At 38.8% G+C, this 24,224-nt stretch overlaps 1 protein-coding gene and 1 long non-coding RNA gene across 5 annotated transcripts in view; one reads left to right on the top strand and one right to left on the bottom strand.

The window, feature by feature from the left end:
• Positions 1 to 24,224, top strand: part of LOC129762074 (octopamine receptor Oamb) — a 336,413-nt gene that overhangs the window by 69,793 nt on the left and 242,396 nt on the right. The window lies entirely within an intron of this gene.
• LOC129762075 (uncharacterized) lies at positions 656 to 1,942 on the bottom strand. Its single transcript, XR_008740530.1, has 3 exons — positions 1,356 to 1,942; positions 1,185 to 1,260; positions 656 to 1,100 (listed from the first exon to the last, which is right to left on the bottom strand). It is a non-coding gene; the product is annotated as an uncharacterized LOC129762075 (long non-coding RNA).

Raw genomic sequence — 24,224 nt, 5'->3', positions numbered from 1 at the left:
GACGCCGGGGAAGCGCGCGAGTTCGTCGCGACCGGGGATTTTGCGCAGATAAGCGGTCGGCTTAAGCGCCACTCCCGCGAGGGAGACCGACCGCCGTGTTTTATCCTTGCCCGGCAATGAGACACCCACTGAGGGCGGGTTTGTCCTTTTTCTCACAAACCCGGTTATTTCCGCGACTCTTCTGCGCTAAGAAGGACCCGCGACACCGTTTATCCGCGTTCCACAATTCAGGCAACAGAGGCAATACGGTTGTTTCCAATGAACACCGTTTATGCCAAAATTCTCATCATTGGACCTACGCAATGATGCCAAACCCACCCACCTTGAAGTTTCAGAGGACGAGGTGCGGGGGTTGAAAAGTTGTCCACAACAGAAGAGGAGCCCCAACCCTGGGCTCGTGACCTATCTGAAAATTGTATCGGGTGTTTAGGCTACCGCTAGCCAGTAAATGCACAACATTTATGTCTACTTCAAATTACATTGATTCTTTAAACATTTATTAAGTTCTCCACATCTTCCCACGAATTTAGGTTATATTCACATCTATATTACATACGAAATCATCACAACAAATAACGAAAAATAATGGTTACTAAATTTATTTCACTAAATCCTTATATGGGTTTCGAACACCGGACCCTGGAATTCAAGCCCAGCGATCTTACTATCGAGTCTAATTCTCCATCTTGTGTGAACCCTTCTTGCTAGCGAGCAGCATGTGCACGCTGACGGTATTGCTCTATGCTTCTAAATTGTGTGGCATTTTTTTGTGTGGCGTTGTTAATTTGTGTGTGGTTTTTATTTTTGATCTTAACCCTACATGCGCATGTTATTTTTAGGGTGAAAGAAGTTTTGTACTCACACTACCTAGGCTTTACGTGCATCTACTTTACCGCCGTTCCACGGTAGGCGATGAATGACGAGTCCGTAGGCGTAGATGATGGGACGTAGACGTTGAATGCGCATCCGACGTGTAGTGGTGCCGTGCGGCGCCTTCCCTTGATTCGAGTGACGATTCGCGCTTCGCGCGGCCACCTGGTTTGACTGATGTGGTGGCGAAGATCCAATCTTCGATCATGGGGTCAGGATACGGCTCCTTCCTACACACAACAAAGATTAAAACACCACACATATGCCACAATTAATTTTAGCATCAGCCACATGTCTTGGAGCTCTAAGCTTACCTTTGATTTCGCTAAACGGGAACACAAGCGAAGAATTACACTTTTCGATTTCTCGGAAAAACTTATTTTAAACTAACTAAACATGAAACAAAGAGACAAAAAAAACAGAGAAAAAAACCAAAAAAAACTTTAGTCTACTGACTAGCACGTGTAGCCTTTCACCTACGGTACCTTTTTACCGTCCACTCGCGATGCAAAAAAAACTGGTCCGCCCTGCCTATTCCACGGTCGAAGTCGGAATGGGCAAGCATATCTCAAGATCCTCAGATCAGCGAGACATTCATTGGAACCGGAATTACGTAATAGTTAACGATGTTAACTATTCCGTATTCACACCGAAATTCCCCTGCGCTTTCATTGGTCGCGCATTCAAGCATTCGCGGGCGATACCCTTTAACCTCCCGAGCAGAGTTCAAGTCGAAGCGCTCGCCGGGTTTTGAAATTTGAAGAACAAGAAAACCCCGCCGAAAGACTCTGCTATTTGGGGGAAATATCCAAATGAAAAAATAGCAAAAAAAAGAAAGCATGAGTCTTTCGGAGTGTTGGTATGTGGGTGTCTTGGCTAAAACAGCCGCCCAGTCACACCCAGCACCCATTATCGCTAGTTGCTCAAATCTAAAATCGGGAGCGGCACTCGCGTTGCCAAACATCCAATACATAGAAAGAAGAGAGAATCCCAGATCCACACAGGAGAGATTGTGTTGGATCTGAAATTCAAAATAACGAAACGAGGGGCTTCCAAAAGTCGAAATCAGTACCGTGCTACAAATTCATACAAATTCAATCGAATCGGTTCCAAATTTGTTAAATATGTAACATGATGTATTATTCAAAATGCATTTTTGTCATTTCAATCAAAAATACATACATAAAAAGTATATACATTTGCGCATAAAATAATAACATGGTACACCTCCATGCTACATTAAATATGTGTGTCAAAGCTCAAAGGATGAATATATTAGAGTGTCAATGGATGAATGGGAAAAAATGAACTTCAAATTTTCAAACGGGACTTTCTTAAAAACGTCGATTCTCACGAAAAACAACACTTTGCAAAATATCAGCTCAATCGGACTTCGTTCACTAGAGTTGCTTTTTTGAAAACCGGAAAGTCACACAAGTAGAAGTTATTCCCAGAGTCAATTTTCGACAAAAAAAAATTGTTCGCGCATTTTGAAGACATTTGACATCAACATTTTTTTTTGTAAATCCCAATTTTATGCCGTTATAGCGCAACAGTTTAGGCCGCGAAATCGAAAACGTCTTAATCGAAGAGGGCCGTTATAGCGAAAAGCCGTATAAAGAGCGGCTGTATAGCGAGGTATGGGTGTGAATGTTACATGTTTGATTACATGCGTTTTCATCGCCAAAATGTGGGAGAGCGAATGAGACGAAAAAAAAAAATAGAATAATTGATTCTTTTTTGTACGATTTCCGTGATAGCTACCAACATCAACGATGACCTACAGGTAATTTGTAGAGGAAAATAACCGATTTTACGACGATGTCACACTCTCACACATACAGGGTTTTTCATTTCGGGCTTCCGAAAGTATACAGCCCTGCGCTGACAACCGTTTGACATAGCTGTCAACCAAAGCGTCATATCGTTAGTTGAATGTCTGCCATTTTACAATATAGATCGTTTTAGCATTGCACAACGTGTTAATTTTGTTAAATTATACTATAAAAATGATGAAAAACCGGCAAATGTTTTTCGAGCATTACGGACGGATTTTGGTCGTCATGGACGGCCTACAGAGCACACAATCGCTAATGTAGTGCGTAAATTCGAACAAACTGGATCCGTAGCGGATATTGTGAAACCTGTGCATCATCGTAATGTGCGTTCGGCCGAAAATATTGCTGCTGTTGCTGCCAGTGTGGAGGATGACCCGAATGTTTCGATTCCACGGCGTGCTCAGCAATTGGGCTTGTCAAACACATCATTGTGGCGAATTCTGCATTTGAACTTGCACCTACATCCATATAAAGTCCAACTGGTACAAACATTAGAGCGTGGTGACCATGGAATGCGTCGGGCATACGTCGATTGGGTGAACGAACAACAGCAGCAAAATGCTGAATTTTCGCATCAAATTTTCTTCAGCGATGAGGCACATTTCGAGCTCGGTGGCTATGTGAACACTCAAAATTTCCGTATATGGAGCTCAGAAAATCCACACGTGATTGTTGAGAGGCCATTGCATCCGCCAAAAGTCACTGTTTGGTGCGCATTATGGTCTGGTGGAGTCATCGGGCCATATTTCTTTGAAAATGAGGACGGCGAGAAGGTAACTGTGAATGGTGAGCGCTATGGCCGCATGTTAACCGATTTTTTTTGCCACAAATTGAAGATATGGATATGGATGACATGTGGTTTCAGCAGGACGGCGCCACGAGCCACACAACACGACCGAACATGGCCATATTGCGAACGAAATTTGCGAAAGACCGTGTCTATGCCAACTCTCCTCAATCTCTTGAACATTTGAAAGAAAACATTCGTGAAGTTATGACCGAGATACCGCCCCATATGTGTCGAAAAGTCATCGAAAATCACCTGTTCCGGAAGGTGTGCGAGGAAGCCCTAGGTGGACATTTGAATGATGTTGTATTTCACATATAATGGCATAAACCAAACTTTAATTTGAAATAAAAGTTTTATCGAAATTCGAATTCTAAGTGTGTTTTATTTCAATTTACTTTCGAAATTTAAAGTTTGAAAACCCTGTATAAATCGCTTTTTGTTCAGTAGACAGATATGAACTATCAAGCAAGCTATCACATAAAACAAATTCTACACAAAGATACATTCAGTGCCAAAGGGTGAGAGAGATATATACCCAGGTTTTTTTACGCGTTTTGTTTTGACGTAGAACTACGTCTTTCATTAAGGGTTCATTAATGGACAGAATCCATTTGTGTGCTTTCCCGAACAGAGCTGTCAATAACGAGCAACTTATCGACGAGCAACGAAGGGGAAATCGTAAGATGTAAAGTCTCCGTGAACATAGGAAAAGAAGAAGAACGAAGGGGAATATTTTCCTAGAGTATAAACAGCGGATCTCGCTGAGGCAAACTTTCATCCTTCGTGAGAAAATCGGCTGAACAACATCGTTGCTGGGCGAGCTGGACGGCGAAGGATCGAATGCCTTTCTCAAGGCAATGTTGGGTGGAGGAGTAATATTATGGATAAAGTGAAGGGCCTTTTTGAAGGTTACAGTCGAATGAACTGAAGAAATTTAAAAATAAACAACTACATTGAATTGTATTGGTATGGTTACATTGTTTCTCCCTTGCTTCGTTTGAATTCGCCAGCTTCTCTCAAACAAAATTGATTGTTTCTCTTCGTCAGTTATCGCACAATCAAGTTTTCGTGCGTACTCCGATCCAGTATCACCTCGGCCTGACTTTCGTGCGTACTCCGAAAAATTTGATTGAACGAATAGAAACAACAATTTTGTTCGATAGAAGCTGACGAATTCGAACGAAGCAAGGGGAAGCAATGTAACCACGCCCATACAATTCAATGTGGTTGTTTACTTTCACTATTTCATACAATTCGTGCGACCACTTTTCTGCATTCAGTGTCACCGCCGCCTTAGATGTCGCATGGTTACTGCGAACTGTCAAAAGGATACACACAAAACGGACAATAAATTTTCTTCTGTAGAAATTGCTAATGAAAATGGTGACTTCATTCTGCCACACACTGTAAACATCTTGGTATGAAAATAGATTGCGTGTGCCACTCATAAACCCATGTGCGTCTCCTAACAGATGAGTTCGATAAAAGAAGGGTCGGATTAAACCCTCCGATATTGCCTCATCATCTCTCTATCGTAATCGTAATATATAATCATTCAATTAAATTTCCTGTACCGATAATGCAGTATTAATTTCTGTCCTTTTTTGTCGAGACACGGGAGACTATGTAAACCCCCTCATAATAAATCCGATTCAATCGACGGTTCATCACTCCGCTTTTATTTTGCTTTCCTGTAAGCTCTTTCTCAACTGTTTATTTTTGTCGAAACGTAATGCTTCACTACCGTAAATAATTGATTTCAACGGCTTGTGCACATACTCGCACACACACACAGACTGTTATCCACTGCCCGTCACCGATAATAATTCCAACGTTAGACCCAATATCGCTCATCATCATTAATTCAGTGCGTTTCTCAATCATATGCCCTTTCCCTGGGCGTCACTCGCACCCATGGACTCTTGGCTCTGTTGTCCTGCGTGACATTCGCCATATGTTTTGCGTCATCCCGGTTTTCCCGCTCCCCCTTCGATACGATCAATATTGACGGACATTCACTTATTGCCAATCGGTTCACCACGCGTAAAGCGCCTCATAAAATAATAAAATCGCTACCAGCGCCTCGCGCCGCGCTGCTTCTTCGGGAACGGTTGTTGCCAAAATGTCACGTCATAAAATGAAACGATGCTCGGAGAGTGCAGGAGGGGGGGGGGAAGGTAGACTGCTCCCCGATGTAATGTACAAAGTTCGCGATATCCTTCCCCGTTGGATTGGTTCTGGATCGATAGTTTCCCAGCGATTATGGGCCAAGCGGTGGTAACCAATCTGTTGCGTTCCCCGGGTTGTCAAATTACATACACTGTGGAAGGAATGCTTATTTTTTGACTTAGGACTACGTCTAACCGGTTTATTAGGGGGGGTAAAATGAAAACCAAAACACAGAAGATGCAGAAAAAAAATTAAAGATTCCGAATGCTTATAACTCGAAGATTTCTTAATAGATCGGAAAGATGTTTGCACTAATGGATGGGAAATATTTCTACGCTATCACACTCATTTTTTTTTTCATGAGGTAAACAATTAAATAACTGTGAAATGTCAAGCGTTATCTAAACGCCCTAACTGCCACGTTTTGCTTGGCTCGATTTGGGGTTCCCCCAACACAGACTTCGAAATCAAGGTTTCTTTCAATAAATAATTAGTTCAACACAATCAAATGCTCTCTGAGACAACGGTAGCCCCACGTCAACCTTGCGGTTGTATGATAGATATAACCCACCCATTCTTTTCGCTCTGTTTTCTATATGGCGACACAGAAAAAGCCATTTCAGAGAGTGTATTGTTCAACGGCTTGCTTTGATGGGATGCGAAACTTGATTACGTACGCGATGAACACAATGGCGATTATTAAAACCAAGGCGCGTAGAAGTATATCCTAAGGTGGGCCAACTTGCTAAAACCACTCTTCAGCCATCTTGGAAATCTACTGTGTTTTGTTTGTAAACAAAACACAATACGCTAGTGCCGAAGCTCGCTCCTGATCAGTCTGTCTCTTTCACGCTTCAAGGAAATAATTCCCCTTCTGCTTTCTTCCGTACTGTTTTCATATACCGCTCCCCTAACCAACTTAGTGACGAAACGGCCTCACCTAGTACCATAGACCCGTCTTGATTAAAACAGTGCCGAGAAGTGACAGCGGGAGGCACACATACAATCGGACCAACACAACACAACACGTGTTGTTTTATATGCTCGCCGCGACACAACCGACAGCTGAAGCGTGCTTCTCGAATAACATTATCGAAAGCCGCTAAACTCTTGGTGGTGACGACACCGCCGGGGTGTAATGTTCAACCGCGCGCTTAGCCCCACCACCGCATTCATTCAGTGGTGACGACGAAGGATTCCCCCCTCCTATCGTGTGGGGTAGACTTTGAGGTTGGAATTTGCGAGCGAATGTGACAAGTTCGCGTATACGTGCTGACGATATGCTCACAAAGTGACTATATCCTAGACGAGAGACCTCGCGTAAGCCGAGGATTTACGGGATGGTGATGGGGTGAACTGATGGTGATGAGGTGAGCGGGGATATGGTATGTTATGTTTGCACTATTGGTTATTCCAGTAGACAGTCCTGTTTGGGGAGCACAACGAGGAAGCAACACCTGTTTCGTTCGTTCACAGGTGTAAACATGTTTTTGATAATGTCAATTCTCAGCAGTGTTTGAAAATCCTTCAATATCCAATGAAGCACAATGTGTCATACTATTTAACATTCACGAATATATACCCGAAAATGAGTGGATGAATCAAATACTCGAACAGACTGAGAGTATTCACTTTTGATGTACAAAATGAATGAGCGAAGCGAGGAACGAAGCCTGTTGATGGTATATCCGAGCTGAACCTAAGGAACCTTCTTTGTCTATTGACGTAGGACTAAGTGTAACCTTTGAATATAGGGGCCATTTCAATATTTCGGTGTGAAAAAGTGTTCAGTTTTTGGACGCTAATATCTCCTCAATTAATGAATAGATTTTGGTTCCAAATACACACATTGATAGGAAATATCCTCAGCAATTGATTATATGTTACACATTACGGTTTTTCAGCTCATATAAAGTTCAAATTGATGAAAAATTGGAAGAAAGAATTCCCTACATTCCGAAACATTTTGTCTGCACTCCCGCAGCAACCAGCTATTCATTACAAGCAACCACGGGTACGGGCGAAACGTATGGACATGGTGAAGGAGGGAGACAAAAAAGAGATTATAAAAAATGTGAGGGGTTGTGTGGGGAGGGGAGGTGTTTGTTCAATTGTTCATCTCATGAAAAATAATATTTTATTAATTGTGATAGACGCGTAGAAATATTTCCTATCAATTGATGCAAACATCTTTCCGATCTGTTCAGAAATGTTCGAGTTATAAGCATTCACAATACGGGTAGGGTTAGCACATAAATCGGCAGAACAAATGTATGGGAAAACAGGAAATTCTTCCAGTTTTCATGAATTTAAACCGTTTAGAGGTTAGCGAATTGTAATGTATAGCATATCAAATCTTAGAAAATTTCCGATTCGTTTGGATTGCCAATCATGAGAATTCGTTCACAGTGAAATTAATTATCGACGTTAACTTTATTTCATAAAAACGTGACCTGTTTTCTGATTTGGCACCCTTCCTGAAAGACGTAGTTCTACGTCAAAAAAGACGGGTGGGTAATGTCGGGGACATAACCGGAGTGACGTAGGACTATACAAAGGGGACAGCTTTTGTTAAATATATATTTTAAATATATTGTTTTATTTTCTTCTCCTATGTGAATACCTATCTACCTGAAAAATGGATTAGTTTACTGTTTACTCTTTATGAATATGTTGATGGTTCTGAAAAGAACCTTTGGTGTAGTGTTTTTGTTATCACTCGATATTCCCATCTTGTTCGGTTAAACCTTCCTGTTTAGCTATTGCGTTTGCCACTCGCCACAGCTTTCACAGTTGGAAAATTTCTTCCCATCCAGCTTGTGACATGTTGTTCAGTAAATTACATTTAATGCGACGTGCCGGAGAAACACTTTGCCACTCACTGAAACTAATTGTTGCCTTGATGAGCGCCGAACCGAAGCTACTCTGTTCTTGATGCGGGTTTTCTGATTGTCGTGAGCAGCTTTACAAGCCAACTCGAGCACTCCGACGGCCGAAACTCTATAATCGCTGTTAGGTATACTGGTGCTCCGGCACCAATCCGTTTGGCTTAGTTACCCTTGCGGAGCAATCAGTGAATGCGACCAACAGGGAACTGGAGACCTGCACGGTTCGAGTGAGACTTTGCCTTTCCCTTAACTTGTCCTCCTTTGTTACGTCCACGATACCGATGCCGTACCACCACACGGGTTTACGGTTTGAAAGAAAATAAGATATTTTTTTGGGGTCCGCGTGTTTTATACTCTAGCGGTACACACTCACAGGATAGAGACAAATCGGCAGACTCAGCCAGAGGGGCGAGTCCAAGGAGACGAACGAATGAGCGTTAAAAGGCAGCGATGGCAAAAAAATATATTCATTACGATTTGTTCGCTCGTTGGATTCACATGCAGGCTAAAAAGGGTCCTTTTCAGGATCACAAAATTATCTTCAATCTAAAGAGTTTATTGTTTTGTTATCACTCGATATTCCCATCTTGTTCGGCTAAACCTTCCTGTTTAGCGATTTGTTGCCACTCGCCACAGCTTTCACAGTTGCAAAATTTCTTCCCATCCAGCTTGTGACATGTTGTACAGTAAATTACATTCAATGCGACGTACCGAAGCGCCACTCAGTGTCGCATTGGAGGCGATTTTAACCTGTAATTGAACATTTGCGATGGCAGTGGTACAGTGTCGACTTTCAATGTGGGGTCATAATTTGGATCTCTATGTTTACAAAAATGTCCAACTAAATATGTCGCATTACATGTCCGTCCAATTAGCTAAATGTCGAACTAATTGTAGATTACTGTACTTTCAATCTGGAAACAATTTAAGAATTGGTGAAAATTGAATAATCAGGAAAGTCCCCAACTATCAATAAGCTCAGAACAACTGCCAAATTCACATACTCATCAGATCCTGGCAAACAAATGATGAAAAAATCTATTTGTGTTTTATTATTATTTTGGATAATGTTTTAGAAAGCATTGAACTGTATTTCCTAAACTCTTTTTTGGAAGGTTTAATGGCCCTGAAAAGCGCCTTGTTTTATGGAGTGGTTCCAATTTAGAAAACTTAGTACTCGTGGTTTTGAAAAAAACCATTTCGAACGCCCTCGATACCGCCTTGTTCTGGATTTGCCACCAAAGCAGTTTGTATAAAGAACAAACTTTTTTCTTCTGCTACTTGATGCCGTTTTGCGATTGCGTTTGCCACTCGCCACTCGCTGCAACTGCCTGTTGTCTTGATGTCCACCGAATCGAATGTGTTCTGTTCCGAATGCGGGTTTTCTTATCGTCGCGAGCAGCTTTGCCAGCTAACTCGATCACTTCGGCGGCCGAAACTATATAACGCCGGCTAGGTGGACTGGTGCACTGGTACTAACGCGCTCGGCCTAGCTACCCTTGCGGGGAACTCCAGATCAACACGGTTCGAGCGGGATTTTGCCTATCCCTTCACTTTTCCTCCTTTACCACGTCCAGACATGGCTGCTTGGGTTGGTTTGTTGATGTGTTGTGATGCGAACCGATGTGGTGTACGGTTTGAATGAGAATGATCGTTACGGCAGCGGAGCGGGGATTTTTAAGCTGACTGGCTGGCTCGAGAATTACGCATGTGTGAGACTGCGACCAATGTTTCGTTCATTTTTTTCTTTTTCCGTTCCAATCGTGCTTCATTCTATTTCGCTGCTGCTCTGGTTTCCCGTTTTGGTCGGTACGATTTGAGGAGCCCAAAATGGACCAATCAAAAATGGGCACATAGTGCATTTTGACAATGCTTGATATTTCACAATTATTCAATTATTTATCTCAAGAAAAATGAAATGTTATTCGTTATGATAGATGCGTAGATGAATTTCCTATCAATTGATGCAAAAACCTTTGCGATCTATTGAGAAATGCTCGAGTTATAAGCGTTCCAAATCTTGCATTTTTTCCTACTTGTTCAGTGCCTAGATTTGCATTTCACCCCCTATATCTTCCGGTTAGACGTAGTCCTACGTCAAAATATAGGCGGTCGCTACAACGTTAACTATGATGGTTGGTGGCTTGGACATTCTATCATCGGACGCCAAGCAGGAGAGACGCTATCTTGAAATTGATTTTCAGCATAACAGATTGCTGCATTTGCCGGGGATGTATGCGGTGCGATACCGCAAGAGTGACAGACAGGAGTTTCAATGAGATGTGGAGCAGGAGAGCCTATCGAAGTGTTTTAAAAGCGGTGGAAGCGTCGCCCCGGGTGAATGAGTGGCTAATCGCGCTCGATTTGATAGTATGCTGGTGTTTTTAAACGGTTTTTTTAGCTGTGACACATTTGTATGTTTGTATGTAACATGTTTGTATATGGCGCTGTACCAGATTAATTGAAATTAGACCCCTTTCATGTTCATCGGTTGATCTGAAATTTAGAATACACCTTTATCTCTGCAGTCATTATAAACTGCGTATTTCATGATCTTGAAAATCCAAGATGGCGACCGCTACAAAATGGTGGATTACATATTTTCTCAAAGCCCCATCAATGTGGGTATCAACTGAAAGGGATTGACTAGTAGAACAGAGTGATTTATGAAAAATGCAAATCCAAAATGGCCGCCACCACAAAATGGCGGATTACATATTTTCTCTAACCCCATCAATATATTTCTCTAACCCCATCAAATGAAGGACTTGACTAGTAGAACAGTTATTCATGAGGAGTGCAAAGCCCAATTATATCACGATACCAGACGGTAAATTCCTATTACGAAATGCTTGCCAGCAAATGTGTGTTCGTTGCCGGCTGAACAATAATCCCTATAACATTTTTTGAATTTAAACGTTTAAGTGTTTGCTGAGTGCTGAGGTTTTATTTCATCCTTTGATTTTTTCTATAATTTTGTACATGAAAAGTTCTAGTCCTACGCCTCTCCGGTTATGTCCCCGACATTACCCATCCGTCTTTTTGACGTGGGACTACGTCTAACCGGAGTATATGGGGGGTAAAATGAAAACCTAAACACAGAACACGCAGGAAAAAAATGAAAGATTCCGAATGCTTATAACTCGTTATTTTTTTACTGGATCGGGAAGATGTTTGCATCAATTGATAGGGAATATTTCTACGCTTCTATCGCAATCAATAAAATGTTATTTTTCATTAGATAAACAATTGAACACCTGTAATATGTTAATCGATATCTAAACGCCCTAACTACCTTTTTTGATTGGCTGCATCTACGGTTTCCCTAACACAGCCATCAGAACCAAGCAGCCTTGGGGAAATCGGCATTGTAAATACATGAAAGTATGGGGACTTTTGCTCTCACCGAAATGTGTTCCCTAACACAGACTTTAAAACCAAGCAGCGTTGGAGAGATCGGCATTGCAAATCCATGAAAGTCAGAGGTATTTTTGTTTCGACTGAAATGTGTTTCCCTAACACAGACTTTAAATACATGGAGCTTAGGGAAATTGGCATTGCAAATACATGCAAGTCGGGGTCATTTTTGTTCCGACTGAAATGTGTTTCCCCAACACAGACTTTAGAACCAAGGTGTCTGAGGAAATTGGCATTGCAAATTCGTGCAAGTTTTGTTCCGGCTGAAACATTCTTTGTGTGGACACCGACTGGACAACATCGTTGCTGGACGAGCTGGACGGCGAGGGATCGAGTGCCTTTCTCAAGGCAAGAGGGCGGAGGTGGTAGCGCTGGAGTAGAGTAATAGAGTAGAGTAGAGTTTTCAAAGGGCCTTTCTCAAGGCTAGAGACGAATGAACTGCAAAAGTTTAAAGTCTCTATAATACAAGACCTTCCTTCCTTCCGGCTGAAATGTTTTTGCCTCTAATACAGACTTCAAAACCAAGATGTCTGGGGAAATCAGCTCAGCAAATAAATGCAAACTGCGAGTACTTTTGTACTCGCTTGCCTTTGTGCAAGTGCCTGAAGTTCATCAAATCAAGCAAATTCGCGGTTCGAGAAAAAAAAGTACACTTCAGAAGGGAACGTAAAATAAAATAATCGTTTGATGGTTCTTCCGTTCATATATTTTGTCCTAGGCATCATACCTAGGACTGTCATTAAATTTACTTGTAACGAAGAACATAATCTATCACAATGCATGAATTGACATTATAAGGAATTACACAATATTTTTACTCACAAAGCAAATATATTGAATTCAATTAAATTCGAGAATTGTTTCATTCTATCAAAAATTTAATCAATAGAAACGAATGATTGCTACGCTAAGATAGTCCCACGTCGACCTTGCGGTTATATCATAGATATAACCCACCCATTTTTTTTCGTTACTTTTACGTCCTTCTTCCTGTTCCCAGAAGAGAGAGAAACTTGCATCGCAAGTTCCACCCCTACACCTTTTTGTGGTTCTCCTGCTATCTAGCATATCATAATAGCGGCGGCCTAGCAGAGAAGAGCATTCAATTATTTTCCAACCGTAAAGTAGTTGACAATCAAATTAGAAGAAAATAACAAATAACAACCAAGGCTGCAGAAAAAATATTCAAAATTGTGTTGGAACCTGAATAAACATACAATAATACATACATACAAACAAAACAAAAAAATGAATAAACGCTATGTTGTAATTTGGGAGTGTACAATTTTATCAATATTTCCGTACTGTTAGTATTTGAATGGTTGAGTTATAGGGTGAAATCGAAATGAAGTGGATCCGCGAACAATGGTACGGTGTCGACATCTGGATACGAAATTAGTTTTTAACAAGACTTACTACTCCATGCAACAATCATCATGTGATGGTGATCCAGCCTCTCACTACACATACGATCTGCTGCATCGGTAATTGGTGCTATCTATAACACAACAATGGAAGCCTCATATCACCAGTTCCGCTGTGTATATGGGTCAACTGTGAACATTCGAGCAATTCGAAAAAAGACGACATGTGTTGTACATGTGGACTACTCTTACGCCTAAATGACTTATGTGTAATAGATAAAAATGTATATCGATAAGATAGGAATACTCTTACGCTTAAATGGTTACTGTGTAATATACAGCATGAGAAAAAATGTACACGATAAATTCGGCTATGTTACAGCCAGAGCTGCACTTTTTCATCAATATTGCTATGGACACAGCCGACGATGTAGAAATCCGGATTTTCTGATTTTCGTTCATCAATATATCTTGACATCTATATATATATAAAAATGGAGTGATGTCTGTCTGTCTGTCTGATTCTTATAGACTCGGAAACTACTGAACCGATCGACATGAAAATTGGTATGTAGGGGTTTTTGGGGCCGGGGAAGGTTTTCGTGATATTTTGAGACCCCTCCCCCCTCTCTAAGGGGGGGCTGCCATACAAATGAAACACAAATTTCTGCATTACTCGGAAATTAACCAAGCAAACGAAACCAAAGTTGGCATGAGAAAGTTTTGGGGTGCAATAAATGTTTCTATGATGGTTAGACAGTCCTTCCCCCACTCAAAGGGGGGGCTGCCATACAAATGAAACACACATTTCTGCATTACTCGAGAATTAATCAAGCAAATGAAACCAAATTTGGCATGTGGAGGTTTTAGGATGCAATAAATGTTTCTATGGTGTTAAGATACTCCTTTCCCCTCTCTTAGAGGGGGCTGCCGTACAAATGAAACACAAATTTTTGCATTACCCGAGAATTAATCAAGCAAATTAAACCAAATTAGGCATATGGAAACTTTAGGGTGCAATGAATGTTTCTATGGTGGTTAGATACCCCTCCCCCCTCTCTTAGGGGTGGCTGCCATACAAATAAAACACAAATTTCTGCATTACTCGAGAATTAATAAAGTAAATGGGCGGGACGAAGTTTGCCGGGTTAGCTAGTTTCTTATAAATCCATGATGTTGACGTTTTATCTCACGGACTTCGAGACTGAGTTGTCAGGTTTTGTTGCGATTTTAATTGATTTTTTTCTGAACTTCAGAAATTCTGGGAAGCATAAATTAAAGCATTTGGTTTGAAAAACTGATATTTTTAATAGCAAAATACGGTACTATTCGTAATACAAATGATGTTAAACAATGTGATGTTGATAGAGTGAATGAAAAGTAACATCGTTTTTGGGAGTTTTTTTTGCGCTAGCAAGCGGGACAGCCACTTTAGTCTAAGTTGTGTGTTTCTTCATATTCCGCTATGAAATTTGGAGATCTGGGAAAATCACAGGCGGAAAAAAGTGCGTTAATTCAAAGTGTAGGGTGAATATGATCTATAAATTATACAAGAGGGGTTCAAAAGGAAAGGGGTGTAAGCAGTGTTGAAAAAAATCATCTTCGCTAAGCTCAAATGCATAGATTTTCGAGCTAGATTGCATCGAAAACCTATATATTCCAAATGAAAATTAAAATGACAGATCCAGACAACCTGTGAGTATGAGCAAATGAGCTTTCGTCTTCAATATGTTTTGAAGTTTATTTTTCCACCCAGTGTCATTTTCATATTAATTATTCTAGATGCCAGAATTGAATTTCATTTTAGTCAAATGAATATCAGCTGTTGTTTACTTTTAACCTGAGGCAGCTTTGGGCGGTTGCTTTTTATTTATGCCGTTGTTACCGTCTCGCCAAACAAAAATCCTGTGCGATTTCTTGCAAAGTTCGTTTCATCGAACTCTGGCATTTTGGTTCTCTAAATGATCCAACCTGATTAATATCTAGCTCGAAAATCTATGCATTGATTAATGATGATTAATATTTTTATTATTGAATTTTGACTCAAAATCAATGCCAGAACGAACATCGTTTCGAATGTGATGAATATCAATTTGTTGCTTTTGATATTCAAAGTATAAACAACAGCGAAGTTATGAACCCCACTCAATGCCGCATTCATTCATTATAGCGAATTTGTTCATGCATCAGCGATATGAAGATGAACTCGTTTGTTATTGTCATCAATATAATGCGGACAGTGTGTTTCAAGCTGAAAAAAATCATTTACACTGAAATAAAATCATATTCGTTACTCGTGAATATTTGTTGATATTCTAAGACACTGGGTGTAAGTGACTGGATAGATTTTCCCACCTTTTCAACTTTTTGTTTCATGAATAGTTCAGTTGCAAAAAACGTTCCTATTTGAGTTTGCTACAGAAACCGATATGGAGGATCTGACATATCGTTCACTTTGTCAAATAAGCTCGGAATATGTTTGCAGCTAAGTTATGACTAAAAGTAAGAGTAAAGAAAAACTCGAACACGTCACTTAAGACGTTTATTGAATTGAGAGGAACGTTCATTTTCATGTTCTGTTTTCGAAAATGTTGAACCTACATTATCCTCCCATTGTTTGAAGCCTTTTTTCGAACATATTTAAACAAAATCTCATTATATTCATTTCCATTTAGGCTCATTTCATTCTGCAGTGTGCTTGGGTATGCAAAACCTACGCCAGCTTCCTGAGAAGGTTCAATTGAGGCTTTCACTTCTTTTCTACTCATTCTAACCTCAACCTTGTCTCGCGTCAACATCAGTGAACGTCATTGGCGGTGATTGACTGAGATAGGAATCTCAATATCCGCTTCTGAGCCCCGTGTGTGCTTCCTTTTCCCGTCAAATTGAAACAAACTCCATCAGTCAGCGTAATTTTCTCGCTCACCGGCTTCCCACTTGTATGTGGGTGTGGGCGGGTGTGCCTGTGTGCACACACCGCAGACATATTGGATTGATTTGCTGGGTAACGTTTGTGCTTGTGAAAGAAAACGACACAGATTCTAACTGAAATAGACACGAATAGCGCCCCCCATCGAAGTGACGGGACGAAGTTGGCGCTCGCAGTAGGTATCAAAGTCAACTCGAGAGGGCTCTCGAGAAGTTTGGAAGATATTGTTACTTGTGTTGGGTCGGGTGTGTGCGCCCGAGCGCCATTTTCCACGTTTCGAGTCCTTTGGGTAATAAGGCCGATCGAGTGGTGAAACATTTTCGTTGTGTGCTGCTCTGTTCTGACGGATTTTCCTGAGTTGTTTTTCCTTTCCTCTCCCTTTTTTCCATTTTTTTTCTTAGGGGAAAAACTTCTTCTTGAAGTATGTGCTCTTGTGTAGACTAGCGATTGAGCAATTTGCTCTCATCAGTGCGAGACAAAGTTAGGTTGGGTTTCAAATATTTGTTTTGCGGATAATGAATGCGCTGATTAAAACCACCAACAGCGATGTAAGAACATTAACTTTTAATTATGATTTAGGAAAATGTGCGCGAAGAAATATCCCCAACTACCCGGCCCGGGTGGAATAACCGTAAACTACAATCACGAAACCGGCGGAAGGACTCAAAGTACCTGGCGTTTCCTAAAGACGCTCGCCTAAATATGAAATTGCGGACATCAATTCCCAAGCGCTGTCGGACTTTCCGCTTCCGCGATGATGGATGACTGCGAATCATGAGCTTTTGGGTCCGTGGGGCCCAAAATTGCAACCGTAAAAGTCGGAGAAATTAATTGCACCCATCTTGTCATTACCAGTGTGCAGTCGTAAATCAGAACCGGTGGCACCGGTGGACAAATGATAATTACCGATTTTTATTCGTCCACAATTTGGATCTAATATGGATCCAAAAAATTTTGGGTAAAGGTTTTTGATGGCGTGACTACAAGGTGACCTGCGCTCAGGACATTCGACGGTCACATTCACACGAATCTAGCCCAAAATTTGGGTTTGCCCCCCTCTCCGTTTGTGTGCCGTGACGTTCGCGAGCGTTTGGCCTCGATTGGGGTGTCCGCTAAAACAAATGCAATAATGGCGAACCTTGACGCGGAAGAGGGTGTGCTGAACGGAGACAGTAGGGAAGATAAATACAGTAAGTCAAAACCAAACAAATTAAGATCTTTATCGAGAAAGAAAAAAAAAAACGTCAAAAGAATAAAAAAGCCGAACTCTGTCATAAATTGAGAAGGAGGAGAGCGGATGGCGTGTTTTGGTGCGAAATTTCCATCGCGCAGACAAACAGAAAGACGTAAAACAGAAATATAATGTTGACAAACCCCCAGCCGATGGAACGGAAGCAGCTGGAGGCCATTATGGGCGATTTGTTCACGGTGGAGTGGATGGAAAAATAAATATTCCGCTTCTAATGGACCGGACACCCAAACCGCGAGATCGTGTTCCTTTTTCTGTAATGAAGGAATCTGTGTTCATTAGGCACCGAGAACACTCCCAGCGACTTCATTACAATTCGAAACAAATGTGAAAGTCAATCCCAACTCATTTGGGCGTAAAATCAGCAAACTTTTTCATTCCCCTGCTAGAGAGAGGGAGAGAAACAGCAAAAAAAAACCTTTTCCACGTGGATACACAAAGGTGGGATTCCAAGGTTCTTCGGAAGCTCTATCATCTCTCAACATGGGTTCGCTTTTCGCTGGCAACATGCCAAAATACAATCGGCTAATGTGGAGGGCCACAACAGCCACAGCGAAAAATAAGTTCAATGTCATCGATTGCGAGTCGCAACCCGCAAGTGATGATGGACAATTTTGTTTTTCCATTTGCTCCGTAGTCCTCAATCATGGTTGTTGGTACTTGTTTACCAGGAAAAGAATATTGTGGATTGAATTCCCAACTAGTTCCGTGCTCCCGGGAGGATACAATCTTTGGCTTGCTCCCAAATCAATCGGGAATTGTTTTCAACCTTGCTTTCAGATTTTGTTTTCTTGCGGAAGCAGTAATAATACGTGGCATATTTTCGTAATTCATGGAAGGACTTAACTCATTTTGTTTCTCGTTTCATTTAACTAATCTCCGCGTTTGAGTATTTGCATTAAGTAGTGTTGCGATTTCGCTATTCTTGGAGTTATTCACTATTTCAGCCAATACTCTGCCAATAGTGGCACTAAATAGTGCCATTCTATGTGAGAGCAAGCAAACCATTTGTCGTGACAATTGTCATGCGTAAATGCGAAAACAGAATAGAAACATACGGTATGAGGCGCCAACCTCTCTCAGTTTCTATTCTGTTTTCGCATTTTCGTATGACAATTGTCATGACAAATGGTTTGCTTGTGTGAGAGTTTATCGCCTTTTGCTCCCCTCTGTCGATAAATTAAATGCCAAAACTTTGCCAATATTGACACGGTATCGAATCGAAACTGAATCAATGCTCGGTCTTGTCATGGTTGTATTTGTCTTTAGGTTGTATTTTGAACAATAAATCATCTTCATTCCTTGCGTTATCGTTAATTTTATCTCCTCAAATGCGTCTGTAAAATAACATTGCACTCAAGTGATGTTGGTTCGATCGCTCGTTATTTCTTTGTGGACGGTTTTATTGGTATTTTGTGGTATTGTGGTATTTTGGAGCGGAGTGTCAAGTTTCTCGTGCTTACTTTTGAATTTGAAGGCTTACTTCGGCCTTCGAGGGTCCCCAAGCTACAAAAGCCCTCAAACCATCGGTTCTTTTCGTGACAATCTTTTTTTTTTTGCTAAAAAGTTCTTAAATTTCGTTTCATTCTAAAATAAATTGCGTAGTTACAAACAAGCGAATTGAATGAAATAATTTCGTAGTCTTATGTAGTGTATTGAACTCTACCTTCTATAATGGGTGTTTAAGTCTTTCAAATCATCGAAATCAAATCTTCAAAACCATTCAAAACGTTGAGATTATTCAAATTCTTCGAATCTCTGTTCAAAAATGATTATTTATTTACTTCCAACAACATCAAATTAATTGACAGTCTCGTGATCTTTATGGAATTGTTTGAATTATCTAAATATCTGAAATATTTTTAATCTACCTCAACATTCGATCATTTACGCAATGTAACATGTTAATTGATAAGTTCTTATAAATAGAATTTTATTGTTTTCAAACCATTGATTTTGGGAACATTTGAAATTCTTTTAATCTTTGAAATCTTTCACATGATTTAAATCTTTTAATCTTTCAAATGCATTCAAAGTCTCAATCATCAATGTAATTATTGAAATCACCTAACTTCCAAAAAAAAAAAAAAATAACAGCAACAAACTTTTAAATACTTCAAACCTATTGAATATTTCAAACCTTTTAGATCCAATAAAACTTTTTCATTGTTGTAATCAATTCAATTGTTTAGATTTTCTGAATTTTCATGTCCTTTGAATGTCGCAAATCTGTTGAATGCTGTTCATCATCTAGAAATTTTAACAATGCAAATTCTAAAACATTGGAAGGCATTGAAACTTCTAAATCCTTGTCAGTTTTTGAGCCTTATAAAAATCTGTTTGAAAGAACCGTTGAAGTTTATAGGTTTTTCTTTTTCCAATTTTTAGAATTTTGTATATTATAAATAATATTTTGGTATATTACCTTTTATTTTTTGATGCTTTTCCATTTTTGATGATAATAGATTCAGATATTAGATTTTTTTTTAATTAGCCTAAAGTATTTTGAATCTATTGATCACTTTCAATAATCCATTTCTCCGATTTTTGAATCAATGTTTTTCAGAATGTTTCAAATACAGGTCGGACTCGATTATATACAAACTCAATTATATGTGATTCGATTATATACAATTTTGGACTCGATTATATACAGTTAGATTTTTCAAATATGATTTATCTTAAGAAAAAATGTTACCTTTCAACGTTAAGATGAAATTTAAGTGGCTTTTATATGTATAGTGCGGTAAAAATCGTGATTTGTTGGAGATTTTGCTTGAATTTTTACCAGGAATTGTTCATTAAGATAGATAGAAGTTGGGTGTCAAAGAACAAATTGTAGAGCAATTAGAAAGCTTCAATTTTATTCATAGAAACAATCAGGTTCAATATGAATTTTTAGGATAAAATTTATAATAACACAATAAATATTAATAACTTTGAAGTTTTTCACTTCTAAAATGTGATTAAAATCACTAATTCACACTAATTTACTAACTTTACAACTATATCCTGTACTAAATTTTCTCATCTTTCAAATGAAAGGAACAGAATTGTCTTCTGTAGCGCACTTTTCAATGTAGAGCCAGTTTGAGGCAACAGAGTCCTAAACATAAAAAAAGTTCTGTAGCTTGGTCATTGTTGAAATTCGAATATATGCGTAGAAGGGTTTTTTCATCAAATATTATCCTCTATCACCTCCTGAATGAATTCTGATTTTTTTATATGAGAAAGGTATTTTATGACTTTAAGAGGATGAATCAAAACATCAATTATTCTTTTATATTCAAAAAACAAAAAAATATTTGCATAAAAAACGATTGAAAAAAAAATTTTTTTTTGACTCGATTATATACAGGATTCGATTATATACAGTGAAAATGAATCCGAAACTATATACAATAAGTATATAATCGAGTCCGCCCTGTATAAGAAAACTTATTAGAGCCTTTATTATTATTATTTAATTCTGTGAGATTTTTTAAACCGTTTCGATTTTTTATTAATCTTTTAAATAACGCTAGTATTTTGACGGTTTTTTAAACACTTAAAGGGTTTTAATTACATTTTTCCTTTTGAACTTTTGAATATTTGTTCTTTCAGTTGTTTAAAATGTTTCCATATGTTCTCTTGAACTGCTTTACCTTTTTTTTTAAATTAATTTCAATGCTTCCAAATTTGTTTATATTTTTTCAAAACGCTTATTTTTATTTATTAATTTCTGGATCAAAACTGTTCTACGGAAATATAAGGATTTTTTTGGATACATCATTTTTTTAATTTTAATTTTCTGATTACTTTGATCACTCCTTTCAAACTTTTGTTTATTTTTCTCTGCTTAAAATTTCCGGAAAATTTAAAATCATTTCAATATTTGTTTTTTTAAAATATTTTTCATTCCAGTTCTATTTTTTTGGAACCGAATTTGATTTTTCTTTTTAGTTTTTGTATTCACTAAATCCACTTTGATTCTTGTAAGCTTTCCTTCATTTGATATTTAAAATATTTCAATTTTTTTAAGAAAATATATGTTTATTTATTTATTCTTTGAAATATAATTAATCGTTTCAAATTCGTTAACTTTTCTTAATTTTTCAACATATTTAAATACTTTTGAGGTTTTCAAAACATTTTAAATTTAAATCACTTATGTCTTCAAAATATCTAAAAACTTTCTAAGCACTTGTCATGAAAAAGATGTGTTTAAAATGTTAGAAATCTTTCATGATTTTTTTTTCTTGAATATTTAAATTCTATTGAATGTTCCAAAGCTTCCGAATCACTTTTTCGATCACTTTGAATCATTTTCGTGAATTCTTGCAATCCTTAAAATGTTTGCAAAATTTTTAATTTCATTAAAAAAACTATTGTTTTTTTTCAATACCTTTTATCCGTTGAAATTGACAATTGGAACATAAGAGTTCTTTTTATCCATCTGCCGTTTAACATATTTCAACGTCTTTTTTTAATTAAAAAGACACATTTTTGATTTAAATATTTTGTTTACTTTTAGTTCTCCTGAATATTTTCATTGAGAAAATTTTAAAACTTTTAAATATTCTTTTTTTTTTATATCTGTATTATAGTGATTTTCAACTCATTTGGCTGGTTCGTCACTTTTACTTCCATTTTTGGAAGAATGTGAGTGAGAATTGAACTCGTGACCTTTAGCGTGAGAGGCATGGATGTTACCACTACGCCAGATCGCCTCCACTTTCAATATTCTATATTTCCAATAATTTTCAATTTTTCAAATCTTTTGCTTTTTTCGAGAATTGATTTTTTCGAGTTCAAAATCGAATTTCTTCTTTCCTTCCTTCTTTATTTATCTATTGAAACGTTACAGTCCTTTATATGTTCTAAAACGTTATAAAAAACTATTGGAATTTAAAATACTAAATAAATAATAAGTTAGAATTTCTTCAAACAATTTCATCCTCTAAAATGTTCCTTTTCAAGATCTTAAGTTCTTTGATTCATTTAAATATTCCCAAAAAAATACTTTCTTGTTTTGAAACCTAAAAAACATTTTTTTACTGAATATTTTGATCATTTTGAGTCTTTTAAATTTTTTTTTCTGCTTTCAAAAATGTTGGAAGAATAAAATATTTGTTGCATATTTTAAATTTGTCATACAGTTTCATTGTTCAAATAGGTTCATCATTTCTTAAGTTTTTGAATGATTGCTACACTTTTGAATTTGTTTGAGATCGTTTCTTTCTTTTTTTCTTTTTGTCTTTGTTCATTTTTGTATATTTTTTCTTATCTTCTTTCTTTTTTCTTTTCTTTCTCCCTTTCTTTGTTTCATTCAATTTTTTTTAAAATCTTTTTTCCTTTCTTCAAATTTTTGTCAAACATATTGTTTTTGAAAATCTTCTTTCAAATCTTCAACTGTTTTAAATGTTCTGAATTTTTTGATCTCCTCTTAAAGGGTGTGTCACATCAAATTGCATCACGGAAAAAACGCTGTAGAAATTTAATTTTTAGGAGTTATATCTTCAGCTTTCGCTTATAATCAGATAAGAGTGTATGGATCACGTTGGCCATGCTTCACTGTAAATTTTTCGTAAATTTGGAAAAATGTCGTTGAACGAAAAAGAGCGTCGTGAATTAATCCTGTGCACTCATTTCGAGAATCCGGAGTTGTCACATTGGGACATCGGTAAGATGCTGGGAATCGTCCAATCCACGGTCAGCAGAGTACTAAAACGATACTTCGAGAACCTAACCATCGACCGGAAGGTGAAGAACGGCAAAAATAGATGCTACGTCAGTGAAAATGATCACAAGCGCGTAGTTAAGCAGTTTAGACGTGATTCGAGAAGTTCGGTCCGGGATGTCGCCAATAAGCTGAATTTGTCAAGTTCATTCGTCCAGCGGCCCAAGCAGCGGGAGGGCCTGCGTACATACAAGGTTCAGAAGGCTCCTAACCGCGACGAAAGGCAAAACATGGTGGGGAAGACGCGAGCCCGGAAGCTGTACACCGAAATGCTGACGAAGCCGCATTGCCTGGTAATGGACGACGAAACCTACGTCAAAGCGGACTTTCGTCAGCTGCCGGGCCTGTTGTTCTTCTCCGCAGAGGACAAATTCAGCGTTCCGGAGGAGATTCGCAAGCAGAAACTATCCAAGTTTGCCAAAAAGTACATGGTGTGGCAAGTGATCTCCTCTTGCGGAAAGCGGAGCGCCCCCTTCGTGATGACCGGCAGTGCCTACAGAAGCGCTTACTACCACTATTGAAGCAGCACGAGGGCCCGACCATCTTCTGGCCGGATCTCGCTTCGTGCCACTATTCAAAGGACGTGTTGGAGTGGTACGAAGCCAACGGGGTCACCTTCGTGCCAAAGGAAATGAACCCGCCCAACGCGCCGGAGCTTCGCCCAATAGAGAAATATTGGGCGATTATGAAGCAGGCCCTCCGGAAGAACCCAAAAGTTGTCAAATCGGAGGCGGACTTCAAGAGAAAATGGATTTCTGTTCAAAAAAAAAACTACAACCTGACGTTGTACAGAACCTTATGGACGGGGTAAGGAGGAAGGTGCGAGCATACGGGTTTGGGCTCGAAGTATGAATAAAAAGAAAATGCCAAAAGTTGTTTAATAGTTTTTATTTTACTGTCTAAAATTTTCAAAAGGATCGGTCTACTGGGCGAATTTCTACAGCGTTTTTTCCGTGATGCAATTTGATGTGACACACCCTTTATCTTTAAC

The sequence above is a fragment of the Toxorhynchites rutilus genome, chromosome 1, assembly GCF_029784135.1.
Source record: "Toxorhynchites rutilus septentrionalis strain SRP chromosome 1, ASM2978413v1, whole genome shotgun sequence".
In the NCBI taxonomy this organism is placed as follows: Eukaryota; Metazoa; Arthropoda; class Insecta; order Diptera; family Culicidae; genus Toxorhynchites; species Toxorhynchites rutilus.
This window is presented reverse-complemented; position numbering and strand designations above follow the sequence as displayed.